Source organism: Cavia porcellus, unplaced genomic scaffold (assembly GCF_034190915.1).
Source record: "Cavia porcellus strain 051 isolate PalLab524CR breed Dunkin Hartley unplaced genomic scaffold, mCavPor4.1 scaffold_33, whole genome shotgun sequence".
In the NCBI taxonomy this organism is placed as follows: Eukaryota; Metazoa; Chordata; class Mammalia; order Rodentia; family Caviidae; genus Cavia; species Cavia porcellus.
In genome coordinates, this window is record NW_026947516.1 from 492697 (window position 1) to 512404 (window position 19708).

The window sequence follows — 19708 nt, forward strand, 5'->3', positions numbered from 1 at the left end:
TTCATTTCTACTCTTTTGGAGAATATAGCTATCATTCAACTCTTAGTTCTCCATTTACACAATAACCGTTTTTGTTACTGGGATGGCAATATATTCACTTTCTTGAATAAAAGTGAAAAGGTTAAGACAGTGTGAAAATCTTGGCAACGAAACTGGTTGTCTCATTACCTAACGTTCACGCATGGAAAGGTCCGCTATCGCTCTTTTCCATTCCGTCCTGCTTGTCGTGCACCCATAATGTTCTCTTACATCAGGGGACTGAGTCTTCCATAAGTCACTGGCCATGGAACTTTTTGAGAACACAGGAGGCCTCATTCCAGGAAAGGCACACTAGGTGCATTAAGAAAATGGGGCTGGGGATTTAGCTCAGCGGCATAAGAACCTGCCTTGCAAGCAGGTGGTCGTGAGTTCGATCTCCGGTACCGGTAAAAAGATTAAAAAAGGAAAAAAACGAAAATGGGGCTGCTTTGGAAAGCCAGGAGTAAACTGCTGAAATGCAGGAGCCAATCAGGGCTGGAGAGGCGAGGCGGGCAGCACGAACCGTCCAATCGGGTGAGCCGAGGTTAAGCCAGGAGTAAACTGCTGAAATGCAGTTATTGTTAGGCGAGGTGAGGTTGATACTGTAAGAAGGAGTATCGTCCAAAAGGTCATAGGTGACTATCTTCTGAGCTGTAGTCAAGTTCCCGGAGTCTAAATCCTATTCATGGTTACAGAGAGGTAGTGAACCAGAAGCCAATCAGGGCTGGAGAGGCGAGGCGGGCAGCACGAACCGTCCAATCAGGTGAGCCGAGGTGGGTGGGACTTCCGGTGTCATGGCTCTGTATTTGGGCACGTTGCGAAGTCCCTCAGCTCGCTAGCACGCCTTCTAGGACTTCAGCCGACTGCTGGCCGCGTGGGAAGGACTCGGGGACACCGGGAAGCCGCGCAGTGGTGATGGTGCGGGGCGGAAGCCGGGGAAGGGAGGGGGTCGGGCTGAGGTCTGAGAGGAGGCGGCCGGAACCGGCTCTGGGAGCCGCAGCCTCCCGCCGAGCTCCGGACCCCGAGGTCCTCCGGGCTCTGGGGCTTTTGCCACTTTTCCCTCGGCGGGGTCCGGGTCACCGCCGTGTCCGTGAGCCCGTCCCCACCGTGACACTGCCCGCCCACGGTGCCGTCCGGTGTGGCCCGGCAGCGCCTCAGCGGTGTGGGGAGAGCGGGGCTCGGGGCGGCCCTGGTTCAGGGCGGCCTGGAGCTGGTGCGGCTGCGGGGCGCTGGGTCCCTGGTCTCGGTGCTCTCAGTAGCAGAGCTGGGGATGTGACTGTTATAAATGGCTGCAAGGCAGGTTCTCAGACCCAAATCCCCTCTCCTCAGACCTCAGCCTTTTTCTATTCAAATAAATTCCTGAGTTTATGCGTTTTGCTAACTTCATTAATAAATAGATGTTGATAAGAGCCACGAAAATGCAAAGCAAGGTTTAACAATGCAAGTTGAAAATGTTTGGCGCGGTTAGAAGACAGAATACAAAGTAAAGTGACCCTTTATTTTAAGAAGGCAGAGAGAGAACCCCCGACCACTGAGGTCTGGCTTTTTCTCTGCGGGACCCGTGGTGTGGAGGCATACATATAGCTTAGGTTTTGGGTAGAGCCTAAGGATTGTTAGGGCTGACGCCGCAGGGAAAGAGACCCCAAGGACTCAACTCTTGGTGAGGCAAAAAAAGTTTATTTCCATGCGCATGGGGTCCCCCAGGCAAACGAGTGCAGAGGGCCCGAGGGGAATTTGTGCAGGGTTTTAAGGGCACACGCGGGAAGCAAGCAGGTTTACAGAAGCAGATCGCATTGGTTAATTTTAAACGGCCAGGACTTGGCAGATGCTGATTCGAGGGGTCTGGGGCTGAGTAACCATGGAGACTGAGGGTCCTGGTCTGATCTGAGTGCCAGGTACAACTCGGTCTCCTTTGAACAGCACATTCCTTTACTTATCTATATCTTTACAGAGGACAGAACATCTTGTGGTTAATGACTAGCAGATGCATTCCTTCCTGTCCTGCCCCGATATCTCAAGGAGGAATTAGGGAGTGAAACATTCCTTACTGCTCTGTTCTATAGCTGGGGGGGGGGGGGAGTTACATTACAAAGGGGGAGTCCATTCTCTCAGGATGACCTTCTGCCTCCCAGCCTCCCACTGCTACAGCGTCCCGTTTAGGGCAAAATTCCTTCACAGGTGATGTGACCCAAGAAGAGAGCTTCCCAAGCACACAGTGAACTCCTCCATTGCATACTCAGAAACTTAAAAATTTATCCAACTTTAGTTATTTGCGTGAGACCCCTACTGACGGTGATGAGCAACCTAACTCGTGCTCTTAACGACATTGTGGAGTGAGGTCCTGAGCACAAAGAAGGATGTTAATTTTGTCTCTGGTGGCTCAACCTCCCTGGGTTGTGTCTCTTTGACATGGAAAGTGGAAGAGTAGTCAGAGAAGATCAGCGCCAAGCAAAACTGTGTTGCAGGTGTGGGAAGAAAGAGTACAGACACCCGGGAAAGGGGTGCGAACCCTCAGAGCTGACTCTAAGCAGGGTTGCAGTACTATTTTAAGGAGCGGAGGACCTATCTCCACCTCTTGCGAGGGCCACTGTGTGGTTGGTTTTTGGACTTCTTGCTAGGGATCTGGCTTGGGGGACTATTGAAGAATTTTCCAGGGTCAAATTTAACAATTTGTTTTGGGAAAGTGAGCTGCTCAGAAGGGAGCTTAAAGATGCAGGCTGTAGCTTACCCAGACACAAGTGTGAAATTGCAAGCTGGCGGCATGATTGCTTGCTGGGAGGACGAGGCCCTGTCTTTTCTCCTTTTTAGAGGACCCAGTCCCTTAGCTAACCTTCCCTATGGGTCTCAGCTGTCCCTGCATGAGGAGTTTTCATTGGAAATAAGAGGATTCTTAGAATCATCCTGAGTGGGTGGCCAGGTGGCTGCTCAATCCAGAGGGCAGTTTAGATATAAGCGCACAGCAGTGGCTCAGTTGTTTAATGCCCAGCTCTCAGAGGTGACTCTGTGTATGTAAATAACTATTTGAAACTCAGGTTGTCCAGTGTGTTTTCTTACCATGTAAGGTTTAAAGGAAACTGGGAATTTAAGGAGCAAGTGGTTATTTTGCACATGAAATTCCTGGAAACTGGGCAGCTTGGCAGTGAGTGGCTGCAGCTCCTTGTAGCGGGGAAAGGCTGCGTTCCCTGTCCTGAGGAAGTTCGGTCTTGTTCTGCTACCTGTAGTCCACTAATCTTCATATTTTAGTTATCATTATTATGGCTTATTCACCAAGTCCACCCCTGGGTGTATTGCCTAACTAGATGCCTTATTCATAAGATAGTTTGTAAACTATTGTTTACCACAAGAGTATTAAATGAAGCCTTCCCTCTGTGGATTGTCCACTTATATTAGGACCAAAGACAGGTGGGGAAACTGAGGAAAGTGAGGCCGTGAGGAGGACCTTGGGAGTCACTTCAAAGACATCTCCAAGCAGTAAATTACCCCAGTTTAAGAGAACCGTCTTATCTACGTTTATGGTAGGAATGAGACAGCAAGCATAAGATGCCTGCAGCTGTGGTCTCTGACTACTTAATTGGCATTGGAGCCAAGGTGTCCCCAGCTGTGGCGTTATCCTGCCCTTTGAGGTATCTCTGTCCTCACAGGCCACTACAGCCTTAGCTAGGACCAGTGATTTCACAGAGGTTCACTTACTATGAATCAGCTCCCGCCGCCAGGCCCCCTTGCCTCACAGATAAACATAGAAAGCCAATTAGTAAAATTTAAGTCCTGCTCACAGCCACTATGTAGTGGTCTCCAACAATTTTCAAAACATATTTTCTTTGCCAGGCAGAAATCTTGTTACTTTTTGGATCTTCTAAATAATTTTAACATTTATGCCTTTGCGATTTCATTTTTTTAAAATTTATTTAAAGAGAAAAAAGAAAGGAAATAAAAAAAACAAAGCAGTAACAGGGTACAAGTAATACAGAATTTCAAGAAAAAAATATACAGTAAGAAACCACTAGTTAATAGGTTACACACTGTCATCCCAGAAACAGTTGTCCAAATCATAAAATTAAAGCATATAAAGTGGACATTCATACAGTGAGATTGCAGACAGTTCCATTCAATGATCTAACAAAAGCTCAGTAATATGGTTTTCCATCCTACACACTCAAACATACATGCAGTTATATCCCTTAGACCACCCCTCCCTTCCTCTCTTTTTTATAATAACAATTACACTTTTGGGGTTTTTTTTTTTACTCCCACAGTTCTTATTACTTTTTTTGAAGAGAATAAAACCTAACGTGACTAAACAGAACAGAGTTGGTTAGAACAGAAGGATGGGCATAGTACATGATGTAAAATAGAATACCAGGTGATCAAAAATGGTTACCATTGTGCCTCTTGCTATTTTAAAAAAGAGTTGCCTATATCATCAGGTATAATAGAATTGATCAAAACAGTACAGTACAAGACCAATAAAACCTACACTGGAGACCTTACAGGACTTCAAAAGAAGATAATAGTCAAACCATAATGGGCATCATAGTAAATCTTATTGCCTTCAAAGTGGTTGCCTATACCCTCAAACTTGATACTGTCAAACTAAACAGAATATAGTAAAATCAGTCAGAACAAGATGGGGAGAGCATTACAGCGGTTGAAATCAGGTTAATAGGAAAACAAAAAAGTTACTATAATATATCCCGCTATTTTTAAATTTAGTTTTCCCTTAATTGAAAAAAAATAAGAAAAAATAGATTAATTTTTTTAAAAGGGGTGGAGATTGAGATAAAAGAGGACATTGTAACAGAACAACACAGGTCAGAACCAAACAATTTAAGCATCATTGTGTTTCACCCCCAGGTAATCTAACATAATAGTAGTCACCATAGTGCCTCTTTTCTCGGATTATTTGAGTATAACTTTGTATACTATAGCATCAAGCATATCAAGACGGTGTGAAGCCATTCAAGAGAATTAAAGAATTACAGAGTATTTAGAAACAGTTAACAGAAAACGAACAACGGTTTCTATATTATCTCTGCCTATAAAAAATTTTGTTTATACTATCGCATATAGTAAAATATAGTAAGATACAACATGTTAAAACCAGTAGAAACCCATGTACAACAGCTTGATGGGACTTCAAAACAAGACTATATTAAATCAGCACTAGCTTTTATGATGTGTTGTTTTTCGTACTATCACCGATATTAAAATCAAACAACCCAGGTTAAAACCTTTGCAGTTAATGAGTGAAAACATTATGTGGCTTCAAACCAATATGATTGGGAATCATGATTACCACATACTTTTTTGTATTCTTATCATTTCTTACACTAGGGAAACTATTCTGTATTTACACATGTGAGTTTGATTTATTTCACTTACGTGTATGGTCTCAAGCTATGTCCATTTATTTATAAGTATCTCAATGTGATCATTCTTTATAGCTGAGTAGTACTCCATTGTATAAAAATACCGCAAATTTTTTCTCCATTCCGCAGTTGATGGACACTTAGGTTGTTTCCAAGATCTGGCTATTACAAATTGTGCTGCTATAAACATGAGTACACATATATCACTGTGGTATGATGCTTTCAGTTCTTCTGGGAATATGCCTAGAAGTGGAATAGCTGGGTCAGATGGGGCTTCCAGTCCCAGCTTTCTGAGAAATCTCCAGAGTGAACTCCACAATGGTTTCACTAGTCTACAGTCCCACCAACAGTGTAGGAGAGTTCCTTTTTCCCCACAGCCTCTCCAGCATTTGTTGGTGGTGGTTTTCTTGATCTTGGCCATTCTTTGAGGAGTGAGATGAAATCTCAGTGTGGTTTTAATTTGCATTTCTCTAATGACCAGTGGTGATGAACATTTTTTCATGTATTTATTTGCCGTTTGTATTCTTCATCTGAAAATTGTGTATTCATCTCAGATGCCCATTTTTGGATTGGGTCTTTGAATTTTGGGGGTCTTATTTTTTTTTAATTCTTTATATGTTTTAGACAGAAGTCCTCTGTCTGAGGGGCATATCACTAAGATTTTTTTCCAATTGGTGGGTTTTCTTTTCACTATGCTGGAGATTTCTTTTGAAGTGTAGAAACTTTTTAATCAGAGGCAATCCCAATCACTGACTCTGGAAAGTATTTCCCATGCGGCTTGAATCCTGTTCATGAATTCTCTACCTACTCCTATGTGTTCAAGGTTTTTACCCAATTTGTCTTCCAATAGATTTAGTGTTTCTGTTTTAATATTTAGATCTTTGATCCATTTAGATTTTATTTTACTGCATGGTGATAGGCATGGGTCTAGTTTTAGGTTTCGGCATATGGAGAGCCAGTTTTTCCATTTATTAAAGAGATTGTCGTTCTTACAGTGCACCTGTTTGGCCCCTTTATCAACGATAAAGTGGTTGAGAGTGTTTGTAGTTGTGGTTGTATCCTCTAATCTATTCCACTGATCTTCAGCTCTGTTTTGTTCCAGTACCATGTTGATTTTACTACAGTTGCTTTGTAATATAATTTCAATTCAGGGATTGTGATACCTCCTGCCTTGCCTTTGCTGCTTAGAACTGTCCTTGCTATTCTAGGTCTCTTCTCGCTCCAGGTGGATTTTATGAGTGCTTTCTCAAGATCTATGAGCTATGCTGATGGTATTTTTATCGGGATTGCATTGAATCTGTATAAAAGTTTTGGGAGAATGGCCATTTTCACAATATTTATTCTTCCTATCTATGAGCAAGGGATGACTTTCCATTTTCTGAAATCTTCTTCAATTTCATTTTTCAGTGTATTATTATTTTCCCTGTATAGGTCTTTCACATCTTTCATGAGAGTAATTCCTAGATATTTCATTTTTTTGGTTGCTAGTGTGAAGGCTGTTGCCTTATTTCTCTCTCTGTGACTTTGTTGTTAGTGTATAGGAATGCTATTGATTTTTGAGCGTTGATTCTGTATCCAGCTACATTACTGAATTTATTATATCTAGGAGTCTTTCAGCGGAGTTTTGGGGATCTTCTATATAGAGTATCATGTCATCTGCAAATAATCATAGCTTAACTTCTTCTTTTCCTATCTTTACGCCTTTTATTTCTGTCTCTTGTCTAATTGCTCTGGCTAAGATTTCCAGAACTATATTAAATAGGAGCGGTGATAAGGGACATCCTTGTCTTGTACCTGATTTTAAAGTAAAGGCCTTCAATTTTGGCCATTTAGTATGATGCTGGCTGTTGCTTAGTCCTAGATGGCCTTTATTATATTGAGGTAAAGACCATCTATTCCAATTTTCTGCAAGGTTCTTATCATAAATGAATGTTAGACCTTATCAAAAGCTTTTTCTCCATCTATAGAAATGATCATCTGATTATTACTTTTGGCTCTATTGATATGGTGTATTACATTTATTGATTTACATATATTGAACCATCCCTGCATGCCTGGGATGAATCCCACTTGGTCATGGTGTATGATCTTCTTGATGATTTGCTGGATCCTATTTGCCAGTATTTTATTGAGGATTTTTGCATCTGTGTTCATTAGGGAGATTGATCGATAGTTCTCTTTTTTAGTTGGGTCTTTCTCAGGTTTTGGTACTAGAGTAATACTTGCTTCCAGGAATGACTTAGAAAGGATTGCTTCCCTTTCAATTTTGTTGAAGAGTATGAGGAGTGTTGGCTTAAGTCTTCTTGGTATTTCTTGTGGAATTCCACAGTGAATCTGTCTGGGCCTGGGCTCTTCTTTGTTTTTTTGTTTTGTTTTGTTTTGTTTTGTTTTGTTTTGTTTTGTTTTGTTTTGTTTATTTAAAGAAAAGGAAACAAAAAAAATACATGGAGGTAAAAAACGGTAGAAATAATACAAAATTACAGAAAAATAAACGGTAAGAAATCGCTAGTTGACAAGTTACATATTGTCATCTTAGAAATAGCTGTTCAGGTTACAAAATTAAAGTATGTAAAATGACATTCAAAAACTGACACTGCAAACAGTTCTGCTTAATGATCGAACAAAAACTCAGTAATATGGTTATCAGTCCTACACACTTGTTTTATATGTCAAAGAGGGTAAGATTAAACATATCGAAACAGAACAAAACAGTTAAAAAAAACAATTTAAAGAAATACAGATTTCAAAGCAAGTCCATGGAGATCTTCACTGTTTATCTAATTGTCTCTAGTTTCTTACAAATAGTTGTCTCCATCTTCACGCACATTAAATACATATTGCAGGACTGGGGATTTAGCTCAGCGGCATAAGCGCCTGCCTTGCAAGCAGGCTGTCGTGAGTTCGATCTCCGGTACCGATAAAAACGAAAAAGACAAAAAAAAAAAAATACATATTGCATATTATAGAACTAATCAGATCATTACAGGATGATGAAGGCTTTTTAGGTCTTCAAGATCTAACATTGGGGAAGACAATAATAACTACCATCGCATCTCTCATTCTCTTCATAGTAGCTGTCCTTATCTTTACATATGCTGAAATTGAACTTAAGAGACTAGACTAATATCATTCTGATCAGTGAATAATAGTATTGCTAGAATTTATATCATAATGCTACAAAATTAGCATTGGATTTCTTAGTGTCTCTTCTTCAGAGTATATTGTTCATTACATCTTGCATTATATAATCTCTTCCCATAAATAATTTTTAAAAAAATTTCACGTGTGAATTTCTACATAAGTATCTATCCTTTCTGTATTATAGGGAAAAACAAATCATAACAAGACAGCAAAACAAATTCCTAGAAAAACATGCAATGAATAAGACATATAAGACCACAAGATAGGTGATCTTCCATAGTTACTATGTTTTCTCTTGTTATTTTCAATAGATTTGTCCACATCATGGGCTTAATATAGTTAAACATAGTATTACCTATTTTATAAACTTTTACAACTTTGAAAGTATTGTAGGACTTAAGAGCTGTTAATAATTAATACCAGTATGGATATCTTTTACATCTTGTCATCTTCAGAGTAGTTGCCTCTACTTTTAGGGTTGATACTAACAAGCATACCAAATTCAAATAAAATCAGCCAAGGCAAAACCGTGGTCTTATGAATCAGATTCAATTAAGATCAGTCATAGTAAGACAATGTAAGTCATACAGGATTTCAGTTTAAGTTAATAGGAAAGTATGGATAGTTACCATGGTATAACCTGCTATTTTTTGGTCAGATGTCTGTGCCCTCAAATCTAACGTGAGTGGACAGACCAGAACAAATTAAATGCAAACTAAACATGGCGATAAGACTACTGTGTCTTTTAAATCCTGATACACTATTAACAATGACCTCTGCCTTTTTTTATAGTGTTTCAGATCTATCTCTACTAAAGACTATAGCTTACCATCTCTGCCTCATGTCTGCTACTCTACTTTTCTGCTATAATTTGTCCACCTTATTCCCTCATTCCATGTCTGCCCTGTTCATCGAGGTCTCTCTGATGGGCTCTTCTTTGTAGGTAAGGACTTCATTACATTTTCAGTTTCATTAATAGAAATTGGGTTATTCAGCAGTTTTACATTTTCTTGACCTAGCTATGGTACTTCATATCTTTCTAGGAATCTGTCTATATCTTCTGTGTTATCAAACATATGAAAGTAGAAGTTTTCAAAATAGGTATTAATGATATTCTGTATTTCTACAGTGTCTGTAGTGATTTTGCCTTTTTTATTCCTTATTCCATGAATTTGAGCTTTTCCCCCTTTTTTAATAAGGTTAGCTAGGGGCTTATCAATTTTGTTTATTCTTTGAAATAACCAACTCTTTGATTCATTGATTCTTTGGGTTGTTTTCTTAGTCTCTATTGCATTAATTTCTGCTCTGATTTTTATAACTTCCTCCCTTCTTTTGTCTTTGGGCTTGACTTGCTCTTCTTTTTCTAGATGTTTGAGGTGTAACATCAGGTTATTTATTTGTTTCCATTCTGTTTTCCTGATATGGGAACTCTGTGCAATAAATTTTCCTCTGAGGACAGCTTTCATTGCATCCCAAAGATTCTGGTAAGTTGTATTTGTATTTTTGTTTTGTTGTAGGTATTGTTTAATTTCTTCCTTAATTTCCCCTGTGACCCACTGATTACTCAAGAGTGTGTTATTTAATTTCCATGTGTTTGTGGGATTTTTGCAGTTTCTTTTATCATTAATTTCTAGTTTTATGGCGCTATGATCCAATTATTTCAACTCTTTTGTATTTATTTAAATATGTTCTGTGGGCTAGTAAATGGTCTGTTTTATAGAATGTCGCATGTCCTGCTGAGATAAATGTGTATTCTGATGTTGTTGAATGAAACACTCTGTATATGTTTATCAAGTCCATTTGTTCACAGGTGTGATTCAGTTCTGTTGTTTCTTTGCTGATTTTCTGTCTGGTTGATCTGTACCTTGGTGTCAGTGGTATGTTATGGTCTCCTATTATAATTGAGTTATTACTGGTTTTTTATTTCTATTAATACTTGCTTTATATAACTGGGTCCTCTGGAATTTGGTGCATGTATATTTCAGATTGTTATCTCTTCCTGTTAAAGTTTTCCCCTAACCAGTATGTAGTGACCTTCTTTATCTCTTCTGATCATTATTGGTTTGAAGTTCACATTGTCTGCAAATAGAATAGCTACCCCGCTTTTGGGGAGGGGGTTCCTGTTGCATGAAGTATTATTTTCCATTTTTTGACTTTCACTCTGTCTGTACCCTTTTGGATTACATGGGTTTCTTGCAGACAGCATATGGTTGGATACTATTTCTTGATCTATTCTGCCAGACTGTTTCTTTTAGTTGGTGCATTGAGACCATTTACATTAATGGCTATAACTGTTATATGTTGGTTTATTGTTGACATGTTATCTTTCTGCTGTTGCATCTTTATCTTTCTGTTCTATTTAATTGTCTGCTTTGCTTAGTGGTTTTTTTCCTAAGTGTATCTAAACTGTCTTTCAGTGTTCTTTGCAGAGTTGGCTTGGTGATCATGAAGTTCTTCAGCTGTCCTGTGTCATGGAAGTATCTTATTTCTGTATCCATTTTGAAGGACAGTTTTTCAGGGTACATCAGTCTAGGTTGGAAGCACCTAGTCAGCATGCTTTGGACGAAATGTAACCAACAACGAAAAAACTGGAACCTCCTATATACACTTATATGGAAGGAACAAAAAATATGAGAAGAGGAAGCAAACAGAAAGGGTCCCTGACCCCCAAAGCAGGGAACATTGATCCAGGAAAGGTAAATGCAAAGGAGATTGAGGACAGTAAACATGCAATACCAGACACGGCACCAGTGGACATAAAAGCAGTATCTTTGGGACCTTATAGATGAGTTCAAAAGTGAAGTATTTAACCAAGTAAAGCAGGATATAAATAGAATAATAAAAGAAATGCTAAGCACTTCTCAAGAAAAAACAGATGGAAGAATGGAGGAACACAAAAAAGGGGGAGAATTGTTTCATCAAGAAAATAGAGAAAACATAGAATACATGAAGCAGGCTCACAGAGATTACCAGGAAATTAAAAACTCCATTGAAACCTGGCAAAACTGCTTGAAAGAACCTAAGGATAGATTATCCAGACTGGAAGACAGGTTTGCAATATGGGATCATGAAAGGAAAATTTTCTTAAAAATAACAAGGAAACAAGTAGTAACAATACAAAGGGTAGAAGACAGCAAAAGAATCTATAACTTAAGAATAAAGAATGTGAATGGAGAAGCAGGGGTACAAGCAAAGAAACTACAAAGGCTATTCACAGAAATGATCAAGGAAAACTTCCCAAATATAGGAAAAATAAAAGATATTCAGATGTGTGATGAATACAGAACTCCAGCCACCTACAACTAAAACACAGTTACACCCAGGCATATAATAATCAAGACCCCAGAAATCCAATATAATAACAGAATATTAAAAGCTGTCAGAGACAAGAAACAGCTTACTTACAAGTGAAAGCCCATCAGAATTACGGCAGACTTCTTGGCACAAACCATCAAATCGAGAAAAGCGTGTAGCAAAGTATTCCAAGTCCTGAAAGAAAATAACCTCCAGTCCAGATTGATGTACCCTGCAAAATTGTCCCTAGAAATTAATGGAGAAACAGGATGCTTCCAAGATAAAAAGGAACTGGGGTAATTTGCAACCACCAATCCAACTATACAGAGAATACTGTAGGACATTCTAAAGAGAGAGAAAAGCACCAGAATTTCAGCAACTGTGGCTCAGAGGCCCCAATGAATGGTGCAGAAAGCGAAATGAAGAAGACAGACAACTAATGAGGGAAAAAAGCTCAACAGAAATGAGGCAGAGAAGGTTGGATATAATTTCTAATATAGGCCTAGGTACACTAAGGAAAAAAGAGAATCACAGGCAAAGTGGATGAAGAGGTAGGGTCCACCGAGATGCTCTTAATAGGAAATATAATTAACCAGAAGAAGGGTATATGGATCAAAAATCAAATATAAGAAAACAGAACTGTATGTGATAAGGAACCAGAGAGTAATAGGGGCAACTGGACCAATATTTATGGATAGGTGGAAAGATAGGCTTTAATAGATAAAAGAAATACAAGTAGAGATCAAGTCTAGGAGTAAGAAAGTTCAGACCCACTTAGGTAAATAGCAGGTTGCCCTCCCAATATAAAACGAGGGGAGACCCAAAAATGCACAGTACACCCTGGGGAAGTGAAAGGGAGGAATAGTCTTTTAAAAAAAGAGAGCAGAACATACTGCTAATAGTGTATGAGGAATTAAACCCATATTACTCACACCACTCTGCTTAGAACTTATTCAGGCCCAGTTTGTATACAAGCACTAGATCTGAGGGCATAGAATATTAGGATATAGCACAGTAATCATCTTTAATTTCCTGTTAACTTCATTGGATAAAGTTTTACTGTTATATGTTATATGATGACTGATGTTAATTAAATCTGATTTGCTTAATTGCTGTTATTTACAGGTTTTATTCAAAACTGTTAAGGTTCATAATATCAAGTCAGAGAGTATAGACAACTATACTGAAAATGACAATGATTTACTACAATATCCATTCTGTTTGATTACTACCTGCTTTTTTAGTTCTACACTACCTACAAAGTTGTATTCCTATTAATACTGTTATGTATTGATATATGTGATTATACTTTATCTGATGATATAGCCAATTATACTGATGATAACAAGAGACAACCCAGTAACCATGGTAGAACTCCCATGTACAGCACTTTTATATGTCTTTTTAGTTTTATGTGTCTATAGGAATATGTATTGTTCTGTCCAGATTTGTTCTGTTTCTCCCTCTAATATAGAAAGGATAGAAATACATGTTAAGACTCATACTTGCGTAAAACCTATAAACAGTTTACGAAAACTGATCTTATGACACGTGATGAAATGAACAAATACTTTGAAGGAAAAAAAGGCACTACAGCACCCAGTGCTGACTGCGGAGTGTCATGATGTGAAATCCACCAATACTATTATTCTTTGTTCAGAGTGATTATGTGTCTGCTTTGGTTTGTTTAATTTCAACATAAATGAAGACAGGGATGAATGTGTGTATGTTTAAGTGTATAGGATTGATAACCGTATTACTAAGATTTTATTAGATAGTTAAACAGAACTATTTGCAGTCTCCCTGTTTGAATTCCCATTTATTTGTTCTAGTTTTGTATCTTGAACAATTATTTGTAAGAGGACAATATGTAAACATCAGCTAGTGATTTATTACTGTTTATTTTTTTCTTTGAACATATGTACTATTTCTACCCATTTTCTGTTTTGTTTTGTCTTTCTTTAAATACTTTTTTTTAAAACACATTACGGTGCTTTTCTTATAAAATCTTAGTTTTCCAAAGTATTTTTGTCAGAATTGCAATGATCTAATCACTTCTTTCTTTGTTGTTTCTTTTTGTGAGGACTTTTACAGTAGCCCTCACAAGGGGCGTTGGACACAGCACCGTGCGAGTGGTCTCGGAAGCTCGTGAGTCCTCACTGTGCTCTGCTACGTCCTCGTTTTATCTTGTGTCTTCGGTCCCCTGTGCTGAGGGACAGCACATGGCCTTCTCTATGGATAGAATCTGCGTTGGGCAAGCTCTCAGACCTTTCCTTTGTCAGTTATGTGCAGACCAAATTGTAGACCATCTGAAAGGCACTCTGTGGAAGGGTGACAATCCTGGCAGTAGTGTCCTTGGGGAGAAGGACCAGAAGAGCAGCGGAAGGAGGCTTCCCGCCAAGCCCTCCCTGGGAGTTCCGAGGCTGGGATGCAGCCAGGAGCAGCACGTGGGCTCTACGGTTCTTCCTCTTCTTCCGCCAGCTCTCCTCCCTCTTCTCTCCTCCCCGTTCTTCCTCCCTTCCGCATTGATTTCACTTTTTATGTACTCTTTTCATTCCTTCTTTCCTTCGTTTCTCTGTCCCTTCCCTTTCTTATTTTTCCTTACTTTTACCCTGCTTTTCCCCCATACCTCTCCCAATGTCCTTTTTCATCTCCCTCAAATGTCTCCACCTCCCACCTTTCTCCATTCTTTCATCATCAGCAGAATGCAAATATTTCTGCAGATTCTTTGTCCACTTGTTAGTAAGTAAAGATTGTTTTCACGCCAGCTTTACTAGAGTGTGACTTACTATTTGTTTCATTCATTAAAACATATATGTGTGTAGTCCAGCCTCATCCACTTCACAGGACCTCATTTTGTCCCTGAAGAAACCCTTCCTCCTCCTTTTTCCTGGCTTCCTAACCGATAGCAGTGGCTACTGTACCGTGTGCCTGATTCCGGCCATTTCCCATCAGTGGACAATTCCACACGGTTGAATTACGTCTAATCTCACATCTAATCTTTTTTGTTGTCATTATTGGGGACTGAACTCACGGCCTTGCGCTAGCCAAGCAGGCACTTGTGCTGCTGAGCTAAACCCCGGGCCACTCAAGAAGGGTTCTGTGTCTGACTTTTCGCCTGACATTTCCAAGATGGATTGACATTGTAGCACTAATGAAAACAATTGTAAACTGTATGAATGATTAATATGGAAAGCTTAAATCTTTCCTTACCCATTGGTGGACATTTCAGTTTCTTCTACCATTTAGGTCTCTGAACCCTAAGTTGAAGTGTTACGGAGAGGGCACTGTGGTCTGTTAAATGTGCCATGCTCAAGTCATGTCACCAAAGAGTTAGACAGAAGTGTTTGGAATAGAAAATCTCCCAAGAACAGAAGAAATCATGAAAGTTGGTTGCAACTGATGGTCTAGGCATTTTACACAGTGAAATTACATTGTCTTGGGGTCTTTATACAGGAAAATGTTGCGGACTACCGCAGTGAAGCTGAATCCAACCTGTTGCTTAGCTGGTGTCTATCTAATGCTGAAACAAGTCATGTAGCAAGGATGGCTGTGCAGGAAGTATTAACTGTGGTTTACCTGTAACTGGTGGTGTAAAAAAGGGCAAAGACATTCCTGGAAGGTGTACGAGTAAGTGTCGGAGTGCTCTGGTGATTCTTCTACTTGTTTGGAATGTCATTCGGGCTTCCTGAGAGGAAAGCCCAGGCCACAGTACAGCTCTGCTGTGGTTAACCTGAGGTGAGGCCTGTGGTCCCCGCCGTCACGGCTGCATCACGCGGCCTGCTTTCTCAGCTCAGCCCTCATCCACAGACCCAGTAAGGTTGAACGTTTCTTCTCATATTTATTTGCTGTTTGTTTTTCTTCATCTGAGAAGTGTGTGTACATCTCAGATGCCCATTTATGGACTGAGTGCTTAAATCTGGGAGCCCTGATTTTCTCATTGTGGTTGAGTTCCGTGTTCAACACTGATCCTTTGAGGTGTAGCTTCAGCACATTCTGCCCCACATTGTGGACTGTGTGTTCACTCTGTTGCTGGTTTCTTTTGCTGTGCAAAAGCTTTTCAATAGGGTGACATCCCAAGAGTCAATTCTTTGTGATATTTCCTGTGCAGTCAGGGTTTTGTTCATAATGCCATCAATATTGTCAAGTCTTTTACCTACTTTCTTTTCCAGCAGAATTACTCTGTTTTAATATTAAGACCTTTGATCCAATCTGATTTTATCCTGAGGAAAGACATGACTCCAGTTTTAATCTTTGACATGTGTAGAACCAGTTTTTCCAGCATCATTTCTTAAGGAGGCTGTCATTCTCCTGTGAACGTATTTGGCACCTTTGGCAGAGGTAAGGTAGCTTAGTGTGTCTGTAGGAGTTTCTGCGTCTTCTGATCTGTTCCATTGATCTTTAGGTCTGGATTTTTTTGAAAACCAGGACCACACTTCTTTTTTTTCTTTTTTCTTTTAATCACAATAACTTTATAGTGTAATTTCCAGACAGGGGAATGATGCCCCCTGTCTTATCTTTGTTGCCCAGATTGCCTTTGCTATTCTAGCTCTCTTCTGGTCCCAGATGAATTTTAGGATTGTTTTCTCTAGTTCTGTGAGATATGCGGTTAAATTTTGATTAGATTACAATTGCTTGAATCTATATTAGAGTTTTAGAAGAAGTATCACTATGTTCATATGTATATTGAGAGCATGGCATATCTCTCCAATTTCTAATATCCTCTTAATCTCCTTTTCCAGAGCACTGTAGTCTTCCATGTAGATTTGTTTATATCCTTTGTTAGATCAAGTCCTAGTTATTTCATATTTTTTGGATGCCAATGTAAAAGGTATTATTTTCTTGATTTCTTTCTCAGTGAGTTTGTTATTCATGTACAGATAGGCTGTTAATTTTTGAGTGTTGACTTTATAACCAACTACATTGCTGAATTTACCTATTAAATCTAGTGTTTTTTGGTGGAGTATTTGTGGCTTTCTGAGTAGAGTATCATGTCACCTGTAAAGAATGCTAGTTTAGCTTCTTTCTTTCCTATCTTTTTCCCTTTTATTTGTTTCTCTTGTCTAATTGCTCCACCTAAACTTCCCAGGACTATAACAAATAAGTAGAGACAATGGACAACCTCTTCATAAGCTTTCAGTTTTTGTCCATTTAGTATGATGCTGGCTGTTGTTTTGTCATAGATGGTTTTTATCAGATTGAGGTAAAGACCATCCATTCCAGTTTTCTGCAGGATTTCTATCATGAATGAGTGCTGGACTTTGTCAAAAGCTTTTTTTGTTCCTATTGAGATGATCATATGATTTTTGTCCTGCTCTGTTAATATGGTGTATTACTTATATGGATTTACATATATTGAACCATTCTTTTATCCCTGGGATGAATCCCACTTGATCATGGTGTATAAAATTGTTGAAAATTTGCTGCAGTCTGTTTGCCAATATGTTATTGAGGATTTTTGCCAATGTTCAGTAAGGAAATTGGGTTTGTTTGTTTGTTTGTTTTTGTACCTGTGATCATACTTATGACCTCACACTTGCCAGGCAGGTACCCATGTCACTGAGGTACATCCCTGGGCCTGTAATTCTCTTTCTTAATTAGATCTTTCTCTGGTTTTCACATGAGGGCAATGCTTGTTTTCATGAATGAATTTGGACGTATTTCTTCCTCTCAATTTCATTAAAGAATTTGAGAAGTAGAGGTATTAGGTCTTGTTTAGATTTCTTGTAGAATTCAGCAGTGAATCTATCAGGGCCTGGGCTTTGTTGTTGTTGCTGTTGCTGATACGTTTTTAATTATATCTTCAATTTCCTTTATTCATATTGTGTTATATGGGATTTTTATGAGCTTGGTTCAGCTTTGGTAATTCATGCATCTAGGAACCTGTTTCTTCTGTATTCTGCATCATTTTAGAATTAAAGATTTCAAAGTAGGTATTGATAATTTTCTGCATTTCTACAGGATCTGTTTAGCTTTCACACTTTTCATTCCTAATTGTAAGAATGTGAGTCTTTTCTTTCCTCTTTTTTTTTTGGATAAGTCTGGCTATGTATTTGTCAATTTTATATAATTTTGCAAAGAAAGAAGTCTTCAATTCATTGATTCTTTGTATTATCTTTAGAGTCTTGTGTGGTAATTTTTGCTCTGATCTTTATAATTTTGTCCCTCATGTGATGTTTGTCTTGGCTCACTCTTCTCATTCTAGAAGTCTGAAGTTCAACATTAAGGTGTTTATATGTGCTTGTTCTTTTTCTCACATGGGTGTTTACTGTGTCTGAAGTCTGCTTTAATTGGGTCCCATAAGTTGCAGTATGTTGTATTGTCATTATGATTGAACTGTGAAAACTGTCCAATTTTTTCTTTAATTTTATCTGTGACCCTTTGGTTGTTTACAAGGTGATGTTTTTTCCGTGTATTTATAGAGTTCTTGCAGTTTCTTTTGCCGTACATTGTCAGTTTCATTGTACCTTTGTCTGACAGTATGCAGGGATAATTTCAGTTCCTTTGCATTTACTTAAGCATGTTCTGTGAGCCAGTATATGCTCTATTTTGGGGAATGTCCCATGTGTGTTCCTTCTGAGGTCATTGAGTGGACCACTCCATAGGCATTTACAAAGTCCATTTGTTCAAAATATTGATTTAGTTCTAATATTTCGTTATTAGTTTTTTGCTAGTTGATCTGTATTTTTTTTTTTTTTTTTTCCTTTTTATCGGTACCGGGGATCGTGATCTGTCTTTTTGTTGAATTGGATTATTGACGTCTCTCAGTACAACTGTATTAGGGCTTATTTGATTCTTCTTATACATTAGTAACTTTTATATATTTGGGTGCAGTTTTGGATAGTTTGTAAAACTGTTTAAATAAGGAAATGCTTATTAAGGTAGCTCTTTTCTTAAAGGAGTACTACTGTGGACTTTAAGTACCAGTGTCTGGTCTGCCTGCACATCAGTTGCTAGGTATAAACAAATTTTGGTCCACGGTGGAGTAAAATAGGGGAATGAAATGTGGGGTAGACGGGGATGAAATGGGGGAAAAGAGAGGATGAAGTATTGCAAATTAAACACTTAAAGTACAAAAACTGAACCCTAAAAGTTGAAAGATTTTACTGCAAAAGTAAACAAGGGGGACTCAAGCTTTTTTGAGTTGAATATGAGTCAAATATCAGATATGTAACAAAAATGGGAAATTTTAGAAATGTTAGATTAGTGAGTCCTCTGTTACTAAGTTACTGAAATATGTGTAAGGCAAAATTAAAACTTAGAAAACTGGCTTCATTGCAGGTTCAAACAATTAGGGGCAAGCATTGTCTGTCACTGGTGAGTAGTTGGCTTTGAATCCAGGACATTCACTGTCAGGTGCACTGATTTCTAGAACTCTTCAGAGTACTCCTGGCAGCATCAGTAAGTTGTGAGGGTGAACACTGCTGTGCTGTACAAGGTGAGGCTCTCACCTGTGAATTCCTGTGACCTTCCTGCTTCAACACATGACAGTGGTGTGATTACAGATGTGGTCACCATGATGTGCTCTGGTGGGGATTTTAAATCCTTGTACTTGCCAAGTCCTCAGTGTGTGCTTAAGTTAAACACTGTAATCTATTTACTTGTTTTCCTGTCTTGGATGTTGGAATAGGTTCCAGCTGAGAATAGTTCATGGACCGTTTGAAAGAAATTCTTGAATTCTTCTGCACATTTTAGATTAGTTGTGTAGCAACTTATTTACAGTGGATTTTTCCATTTCTGCATTTAGAGCCTTAAATCTGTCGTAACATTCTGAACTGCAGTCTTTCAATTTTAAGCCTCACTGGGACTGTTATCTTCACTTCTGTTCATGGAGTGCCATCTCTGGACACCCTTCCTTCTCAGCTCCTGCAGGTTCTCAGCCTGCCGGC

General features: G+C 38.9%; 2 protein-coding genes across 5 annotated transcripts in view; both read left to right on the forward strand.

Annotated features, from left to right (window-relative positions):
- Positions 1–19708, forward strand: part of LOC101787477 (oocyte zinc finger protein XlCOF6-like) — a 502509-nt gene that overhangs the window by 154237 nt on the left and 328564 nt on the right. The gene's annotated exons all lie outside the window — the stretch shown is intronic.
- LOC106025945 (zinc finger protein 14-like) overlaps positions 1–19708 on the forward strand; it is a 431103-nt gene that overhangs the window by 61888 nt on the left and 349507 nt on the right. Inside the window, exon 1 of one of the 4 annotated variants that reach the window (XM_063243070.1) lies at positions 803–930. The exons of 2 other annotated variants lie outside the window; for them this stretch is intronic. The gene's annotated coding sequence lies outside the window, so the exon portion shown is untranslated. Of the gene's footprint in view, positions 1–802; positions 937–19708 lie in introns of those variants that run through there. One more of the 4 variants, XM_063243068.1, reaches the window with a different exon arrangement.